This window comes from Priapulus caudatus, unplaced genomic scaffold, assembly GCF_000485595.1.
Source record: "Priapulus caudatus unplaced genomic scaffold, Priapulus_caudatus-5.0.1 Scaffold48, whole genome shotgun sequence".
In the NCBI taxonomy this organism is placed as follows: Eukaryota; Metazoa; Priapulida; class Priapulimorpha; order Priapulimorphida; family Priapulidae; genus Priapulus; species Priapulus caudatus.
In genome coordinates this window covers 692,727-702,827 of record NW_014577109.1, presented here as the reverse complement: position 1 = coordinate 702,827, position 10,101 = coordinate 692,727, and positions in this window count along the sequence as shown.

Genomic DNA, 10,101 nt, shown 5'->3' with positions numbered 1-10,101 from the left:
TTATGTAGCATTGAACACACATCATCCGCTCCTTTCTTGGCAATCGTCTCGTCGTATGTGTACAGGTACACATCGTCCGTGGATAGCACATGGATGCAGAAAGTGCAGTAAGTGAGCTGTCGCCGATAATAAACATCATTAGCTGTTTTGTTTGGCACAGGTAGGTTCTTTTGATAATCAAAAGCAATGGCTTCAAATTCAGGATTGGCCTTTGCCCTCGATTTTGCCTCTGCTTTGCGACTGTAAAAGGTGTTGGCTTCTCACGTGAGCTCTTTTTCAGTCTATCAGTGCTTGTCCCCGCTGGTTAGTTGAACCAAAGTTTCACCGTCGCATGGAGTACTGGTGTACTATTATGTTCAAGATTTACTCTGAATTCATCACATGTTGGGCATGTATCTTTCTTTGGATAACCAAAACCAATGTTGAAATTGTGTTGAATATTCGATTACGTTTCATACTTCACAGTGATATCAGGGTGCAGTTCTTTGAACATATCGAACATCTTTGTTATATTGAGATCTTCAGACAAATATAGCCTCCGTCTTGTGCTGCGCCAGAGCGTAATGGAAGATCTTCCCCTGAATGAAGAAATATGACCTTGTTGGCCTTCCTAGTCTCATCCTTTAGCTTATGGGGCCTGTTTCTGTGTTTGCCTCTGCCGTCTTTTGGTGGGTGACCTATTAGATAAAAAGGAGAAAAATCTCATAGCAAACTATTTTTTATATTTGTTGAAGATTTGCATGGTAAATTAATAACTTCCAGTGTACATCATGTGTTTAACTAATAAAGTTATTAGTTCGCACATTGAAGAAATAAAAAACATTAGTAAAGTTCCTATAAAAATCATTCAGTTGATACATGGAATTGTTAACCGTTAATAATAATAATATAATAGGCCTACCTGTAGTGGATAAAGCTTTTCTTATTGTCTCCACTCTGTCTTTGTTATTACCGAATATGGAACAGAAAGCTTTTTGGCAACTTGAATTTCTTTAACATCTTGGCCTACTATTTGCACTTTCACTGTGTATTGCACTGAGTGTGCACGAAGATTTGCGTTTTCATCCGCCCGTGGGCGACGTCGAGCAACTGAGCGAACTTCAGTAATGTTGAGAGGTATGCGTCCTGAGCGCATTCTTGCTCGTATAGCCATTGAACTTGTCAACTAGCTGCTGCCTCTCACTCCTGACAACTCCTCCCACCTTAAAACACTCAAATCGTGTACACTTACAATCTTCTCCTACTGAGTGTCCAGATAATCTCTTTAATTTCTTTTTCTGCTTCTTAGAACCGTGTATCTTTCTTTTTCTGGGCTTTATCTGTAAAGCTCAGGTTGTCTATCACGATCAGCGTCAGCCATTTTGTTTAAAGGTCTTTGTTTAAAGATTATTGATGGCGAGTTCTGATTGGCTGAAAATGGACATGTGACACTGTCACAGATGGACTAGTCTGCGGGTTTCCACTGGTCCATTTGGACTTAGCTGCTTATTCCATAATACGCCTTTTCTTTGTACAGAATGACAATTGATTGGCTGCTTTTTTCCAAATTATTGGTTTGTCGAGAAGAAACACAACCCTATGAAGACTATTGCCAGGATGTTAACTCAATTTTCACAAAATGTGACTTATCTGGTTTTTCTACTGAGGCCTTCATTTGCTTTCGTGTCAACTGACCACCATAACTCACATACTTATCGTGTAGTTCAATGGGATGTCAGTGGTGTGGCCATTTTCATAGCTTCATCACAATCATCAAGGTCTGGTCGGCATGCGCAGGGATTTTCCTGAATTCATCTTAACAACGAATATGATACTGTGCCTCAGCTGCAGCTAAATCATGCACACTATGACAACGCATGGCAACTTCCCTACTCCACCAATACAATGTCTTCCGTATGCTGTCCAAGAATTTTCAAAAAGTTCATCTAGATGTGCAGGCCACCAAGTCTGGGTATGAATGTTTCTTTGAACATTGGGACTGCCCACTTCAACTATACCCAGGGTACGTTCCGGCAGTACCCCGGGGGATATAGACCCTCTCAGCCTTACTAGTATAAAAACACATACTTCCATAACTACGTATTTCCATTGTGATACATATATATATATATAGAGAGAGAGAGGGATTCCAATGGTTGTATATATATATATATATATATATATATATATATATATATATAAAGTTATACTTTTGCCTCTGTTTTTTTTGCATATAGAGCTATTTCGTGTATCTGTACAGAGTGTACCTATGTACCTAATACAGAGTGATCTGCTTAGAATATCCCGCGCAGTATAAAAACATCATGCATACTCAAAAAACGCGCCCAACATTTTACAGCGTAACTTGGCGATACCGGCATCGACGTTGCACGATATTTTGCCTGCGAGCAATGAATAATGCTTTACTGTCATTTATTTAACAAATTATAAGAGTTCACTTAACGTTCCTTAATAAATATTTATCTTTATGACTGCATTTGCTAATAAGTTCGATCCTCTTGTTCAGTGATGCGGTCACAGGTTTGCACAATATGTAGAACTTCTCTGGCAAGCATAAGTTGGATTTCTTTGTAGTGTTTGAGTAGTGTGGCGCTTTGCTCAGTATCTTCCATTTAATCGCGTAGTCTAGGTTGTTGTCTTTCAAGTTCCAAATATGTTTACTAAGTTCTGTCTTGTTCCGTTTTGATTCTGTAGTGAAGGATGCTTTGTGATTCGCTAGTCTTGCTTTGAAGGAGGTGGCTGTTAGGTCGACGTATGTTTCCGTCTCGTTTACGCTTGTCACTGTTTCTTTATATACTATGTCTTTAGCAAGGCACTTTCCATCCAGTGGGCGCGTTACGTTTTTCGGGCAGTTGCATTTTCTATTGTTTTCCGTTTCCGTATTCTTCTGCAGTATTCTTCTGTTGTTTCCCTCTTAGTATAGTGGGTGGCAAGTATGTGCAGCAGGGGCATTTCATAGAGGGATGACATAGCGTAAACAGCTAAATATTCACATACGTGCATGTACACCCAAAAAAAAAATTCTGTAAACCAAAAAAAGAAAGAAAGGTGGCCCTATTATAGTCTTAACGTTCGGCATGCAGCTGTACGAGATCTTAACAGTGTTCTTATTGAAAATCTTGCAGAGTTTAATTGTTTTCTGGAGGGAAGCACTTGTTTACGATTTGTAAAAATTCCCTGCCGACGTTTGCTTTCACATTCTGGTCATATGGCAGGTTGTACCAAATGATATTGCGCGCTCTGTTTCTTCTTCCGGTTGCTGCTTGGGGGTTTTTCGTAGCGGAGCTTTTAGTTATATCCGTTGTCGTCTAATGCTTGTTGATATGTGGGTGCCACTTTCTTTGCCTATCACGTTCTTTTAAGCTTGGATCATTGTTTAGTACATCAAACACGGATTTTGGGTTGGTGTGCTTTAAATTATCTGCAATTTTTATTGTGTCGCTGTGTGATCTCAAATATCCTTCAGTTAATGGATATGAGTATTTTGTGTTGCCATGACTTCCGCGACCAGGGAATTTGCCGATGTATTCAACAATTGCTACATCCTTAGGCAAAAAACTTATTTATTTTTGCGAATTTTCAAACCAAGTAATTCTTCGTCGGTAGGAGGTTTGTATAATATCAATGTACTATTAAGATACGTGATAATTCAGGTTGAGGAAAAATAGGTGTATAGATATGTTCCTTGTTAACACGACTCTCGGTACAATAACGCCCTTTTTTTAATTATACTAGATAATCTCTTATCTGTTGCCAAGAACAGCTGAACTGGACTTGATGAGCCAATCCAGGTACCGCATTTGTCCCAAAACTCACTATTCTGCTTGTTCGCTCGTTTGTAAACATTCTTGTTATTGTTCAGAAAGTAATTTTTGTGTTCCTTTAGCGAATCCGGGATTTTGTCTAATGGGGTGTAATTAACTTTTTTAAAGATTTTAATGGTTGCAGATAGAGATAGGAACCTTTGATGAGGAAGAGATCCAGATTCGTTTTTTTCGGTCTTACCCGCTGATGCATTTTGTGTGTTGCATTTACTGGCATCATCTGTAGCCTCATCTGTAACCTCAACTGTAGCCTCATCTGTAGACTCATCTGTGTTCAGTATCTGGTGTTCGGCTTTCTCGATTTTCAACCAATGGGGCAAAATGGTTTGGAAACCATTCCTTACGTTTTTGTGGCTGTTGATTTGTTATTTTTTTGCCAGGATAGCTGACATTTGTCCAAAGGATATTGATATATTTTTGCTCAACATTGACGTTCTGTGGTGTGAAAGTTGTGTTTAATGACGAATATAAAATGTTTTTTGTTCCATTTGTGGCAGGATAGACAGATGTCACCGGAAGATTCAAGTGATTGGACAGTGCCATCATCCGCCATACTGAGGACCAAGATAGGGGTTTCGCACAATCGATGCAGTCATCTTCAAAGTCGGAAGATATTAGAGAAAGTCTAGCATATGCTGGATGGCCCTTTATTCTTTCGCCATTGATTACCATTTCTAGGCAGCATCTGTACCTGAGGCCTCTGAGCTCTACTGACATCGACTCGTCACCCTTCAGCAGAAACGAAAAAGCATTAAATAAATAATCGCCATCCCCAGTACATGCAAGCGGCGTCAATACTGTTGTATGGTAGTCTGCGATATTTGCCTCAGATACAGTGTCGTTTTGACAGTGTGCGAAGTCGATTGGCAGTTCAATGACAACTTTCTCTTCCTTCAGAAATATCCATTCCCTCCGTGCAATACACGTGAGCTTCGTCATTCCTTGCTTTGCAGCCTGAAAGAAAAAAATGATGCATCCTAACGCCAGAGATACACATAGGTGTTTATCCACGAGGTTGCGGCCGACTTTTATTAGGGAGGGGGCTGGTGGCCGCATGTGTAGATAACCTTATTCAGGCGCACGGGCGAGTAGAGAAATGTTCAACTTCATCAAATACTCAAAGCGTGTATCTATTTACCCCTTGTGTTTACCAGTTCAATAGATGGCCGCTTGGAGTGCCCAAATCCAGTAAAGCGAGTATTCCGGTCAAAAAGTTATGAGTGCGTACCCTGCTCGACTATTCGAGAGGTAATCTGTTTTATACCATAAATTTTACTCGTTTAATTGTAATAATAAATTTCGTGTGTATTTGTATGCAGCACGTTCAATTGGTGTGTAATTGTGTGTGCGTGTGTGTGTGTGTGCGTGCGTGCGTGCATGCGTGCGTGCGTGCGTGTAAACTACAGCTGTCATCGGCCGTCCCGTACGTTTAGTGAGCTAGTATGTTGTTTCCGGTCGCAGCTGGGAGCGCTGACTCGTTACGTCATTACTGCAATAACTGCAATGAGTTTATAAAGTTTAGTGTGATAAACCTCATTGTGGGATATTAAATTAAAACTCTATAAACTAACGCTCCAATCCCATTAGGTAGTCAAATGATCCATTGTAGTTTGTGTGGCATGCCTTGCATATGTAATCACCTTCCATTTGGCCCAAATATCTTGATTGGTTTTCTCTATCTCCTGACACTCGAAGTGGGTATTATTATTATTATTATTACTCTATGACAATTAAGTAGTAGATGAAATTATCTTCATGTTTATACATTTACAACTGTATAATGAATATCCCTCGAAAAAATTCGAAAATCAGCGAACAGTTAGTTATCTGTAAGAAGGTAGGATAAAAATAGTAAATTTAAGTTAGTTGTAAACTCAATGCACCCTGGTAATGTTTACTTGGAATACCAAATGGAAAAATGCTAATACCAACTGCTACTATCACTAGGGCTTAGTGATGAAATGATGTGAAACAATTTCCGTCGCAATATCAGCAAACAATATGACAGGCTTTAGCTCACACAGGAAGGAGAGAATCACTCCAGCTATCTGTAACTATTAAATATGTTACCTGACAATATATGCAGCCAGACTAGTATTGTATTCAAAGTTCTTATATAAAGAATAATCTGCTCTTGTAAATGGAACTCGTATTTATTGCATGCCGTTATTACATGGTACACCGGAAAGAGAGAGACTTATGGGTAGCTTACATAGTTACCATAACACCGTATAGGTGGCAGCACAATATTGTAAACAAGATTTCAATACACAACACAACAACTAGCAGTTCTTTTTGCTGACATCGCAAGCACATTTCTTTCCTATGATGAGAGGCACGGAAATAGGCAATAGGTGCACGTTGCTAGGGACAAGCTGGGTGACACCATAGCAGTAACAAAGCTTCTCGCAATGCCTTAGCAACCATTCCGAGTATCACAACAAACTCGATTTCGCAACCATGATATGTGGTGTTTTTTTGCCGAGCTGTAGATGTAGAAGGAGTAGAAGTGTAGATGGAGTCATTGTCTATGTAGAGAGATCAGCAATGTAGATGCGAACTTTTCGACGTAGATGATGCTTTATATCCACGTTAAACCTTTACACACGGAGGATGGATATCCACGTCCGATTCCATAACTACTCCGAACAGCCTAACTCCTAGCTTCCCCCTAAGGAAGATATAATATATTTATTATAGATTATTTATATAAATATATATATATGTAACGTTATATAGTATATATACATGATTAGGATTGTGCGTGTGCGCCATCTCAATTGCGCGCGCCACCACTATTAATTAGCGTGCGCGACTCAACAATAGTACCTTGACTCTTCCTAGGCTCTATTAATGCAATAGTGTATATTCCGCGTAGCCACGATGTGTTGCCTTGGTGATTTTATCGTACCCTGCTATTTCTAATTTGAGGCAACTATACAGATAGATACAGAAAAAGAATGGCAACACACTTACTATCATAGTTAAAGCGAATACGGCGAGCGTTTTTTCAGCGTTTTTTAGTGTTTATTCTCACTCTTAATGTGCCTACCGTTGTTGCTTGAGTAACAGTAATTGTTTGCAATAACAATAAAATGTCTTAGAACCTCATGCAAAGACAAAATCATGCATGATTACAATTTTGCGTTTCTCTGTTGATTTCCGCTGTCATGTCTCGCCACTTTCTCGCCGTACCGCGAGACGTCAAACAAGGCGTGCAGTAATGCAAAAATTGCACCGGAGATATTTTTGGTCAGATGTAAACACAGAGGTGCATAGTAGCGTAACGTGTAACCTCGTAAATATTATTAGTCTTCAAAAGTCCTAGTGACTATAACGAAGACGGAGAGAGAAGTGGATCAAATCGATATATCACCACTGGATTGCAGTGGGACAATCTGCGAATTTTGTAAAGACGAAAGAAGAAAATGGAATGCAAATAGGCCTAGCATTCGTAAGTACGAGTACTAATAGTAATAGTAATACTTCTGTTAGTGACAGTGTTACTGGTGGCGATGCGCGTAAAGTTTGTTATTAGAAAGCTTGCAGACTAACACTAAGATAGTAACACGTAAATGAGTAATGACAGAAATTGTTGAATGGCAGATGTATTAGACCAACACTCTGCATCATGATCTTGATCCGATACAGAGCCAGTGCATTCAACCACCGGCACCGGTATATACGGCAGTCTACTCTGTACTGTTGCACCAACTGTTGCATGGCAACCCACGTAAACACAAACAAGCGTATGTACACACTAGCCACATAATTGCTGCATTGCACAGTTCGAAATGTCGTCGTCTAGTACGAGCAGTTCTTGCAGTGAGACTGCATGCACTCTTCGCCTGAGGTACATTGGGCACACGTTTGTGGATGCGTCATGAGTGTCTGGATCAATACTTGATAGACTGTCTGCTAGCTGCTACCTAGTAGCTCCTACCGGTTCAGTATAGGAAATGGCGTCCATAAAACAATGCAATGTCATTTACGTCTATATTGATATATATGATGCTATATCAGTATAATAGGTTAGGGTTATGGTTAGGATTATGGTTAGGATTAGGCCACATGTGGTTTTCATTGGGAACCATGTCTTCTCTATCCTTGGGCCCTACTAACCGCATAAGGGTCTATGATCCCAGCTGTACGCTGTGGAACGTACCCGGTCACTATTTGTAGGGTAGGCGTTTAGCGATTAGCAGAGCGCGTTTAGGGAGTACGGCGTAGGCGATCCCTAGACTCGTTAGTGGAGTAGGCGCGGTACGGTCCGGCCATATTAGCTAGTACCAGGGACGCTTCTGGTTATACCGCCGACGTAACCAGGTACGTTCCGGCAGTACCCCCGCGGAATAGCATCCTCTCACCCTACTACCAATATATGATCTATCAGTCGTACTGCTACGGGCCTTCACGGGCCCAAGCCTAGTTTAGCACCCCAGATTAGTGTAGCACACAATCAAAAACTACTATGTCTACACAGAGACAGTAATGTTTTCTATAACAATATTTATTGCGAAGTTATTTCAATTTAGACTATTAAGCCGCCCTGTGTTGTAGAGGAACGTTAAGTGCTCTGATGCATGTCCTCGACTTTGAGTTGCACTAAGTAATAAGATGAATGTAGATGTTAAATATCTTTCTCGTGAGACTAGCAATCGTATTATGTTGTTCCTTGCAATGCAAAACAGAAGGCCACAACCGTCTACAAACGAAGAGAACGACCGGGCAGAAGGAAACGAGTAGACGGAGGAGAGGAAAAGAGAGGAAGGAAGCATTCGTCATCAGCCAAACAGCTCCAGGCTCTGCGGGACCAGCAAAGCACCAGAGAGAAGCACGCAGAAATTGCTTAGAGGTTACATAAACCGTAGCATGCAAAGAGTATGAATGATGCTGCTTCCCCACTTCTCTGGCAGCTGAACATGGCGAGCGAAGAGCCAAATGACATGAGCTTCATGATTGCTGCAAGTGCTGCATATGTCAACTGCTTCCTTTAGTGATCATGATCGCTTGCCCATGAGCACAATATAATACCATTCTTTGCACATAAGTGGCTTTTCCACATAAAACCATCATCATCTAACAGTGATTATGTCACAAACCACCATTTATTTTCAATTCACATTATTACACATATCGCAAATTGGTTGTACATACACAGCATAATCACTTTTTTGACAGACAAAACAAGTTATGCATTGAGTATTTAACACAGGACAAAGTACACGAGTACACTGAGGTAGTGCTATTTTGAAATTTACGTAAGCACGATCAATGAAACAGCGAGATCATAGTTACGTTAACATAATATGTAGCAGCGCTTATTTACAAACACAGCATTACAAATTACTAGACAACATTACTAGACAAATTACATTTCCGAAGGTAGGACATGGGCGTTGCTCAAAAATTTAACTAAACAGGTTCGGGTAGTATTTCCTTACTTTATTCATGTGATAAAACTTTACAACATATTGAATAAGAGCGGCATTCGTTCATATAGGAATTCATAAAACTGTGTATTATTTATGCAGCAATAGTACCACTGGGAGAGCATGCTCCATGGCAGAATCAAAGGCCTACTGCTCAAACTTTAGCACGTACAGCATCTGAGATTCTGCCTGTGGACATGCAACCTCCACACACCTGCGCCGGCCAGTGGACATCACCGACACCCATCTCGGATGCGCCTTCATGCGTGCAGTGTGGCAGCTGCCGAGAAAGCCACAGAAGTGGAGCCGGTCTATGGCTGCGGGCATGAGCGGCAGCATGCCTGATCGAGAGAAGATGTTTACTAGTTTTAATACTTACAAAAGTGACGATTACCTGCTTTCCCAGAACTTCAACATTCTCTAATGGTCACGGAAGTCTGGCAAAATTAACAAAAAAAGCGCATGTAAATGCCGGTCTTCACTGTAGTTTCCCATATCCTTGCACATTAGCCGTTAATTTGCCGAAAACGCTCAACGTTGCCTCAAAAAGTGTATTCTCCTATTACCAGCGGTTATGTGCGAATGGTGCTCGACCCAGTATTTTTATCGCGTTCCGAGCTGTACCGGAACGATGGCCTTGAGAGCGTATGATCGGATCCAGATGAATCCACTGGAGGGCAAGCCGCACGCAGCCCTATCGGTCTACGTAACTTTAGTACGGAACATGGAGTACTCGCGCCAAGCATGCGCGAGTAATTCCCATGTGCTGCTGTGGTGTCCGCGGGGTGGGGATCGCATTTCCGAACCCTCACGCAGTGACCCGTTTTAAAGCGACCGTTAGCCAT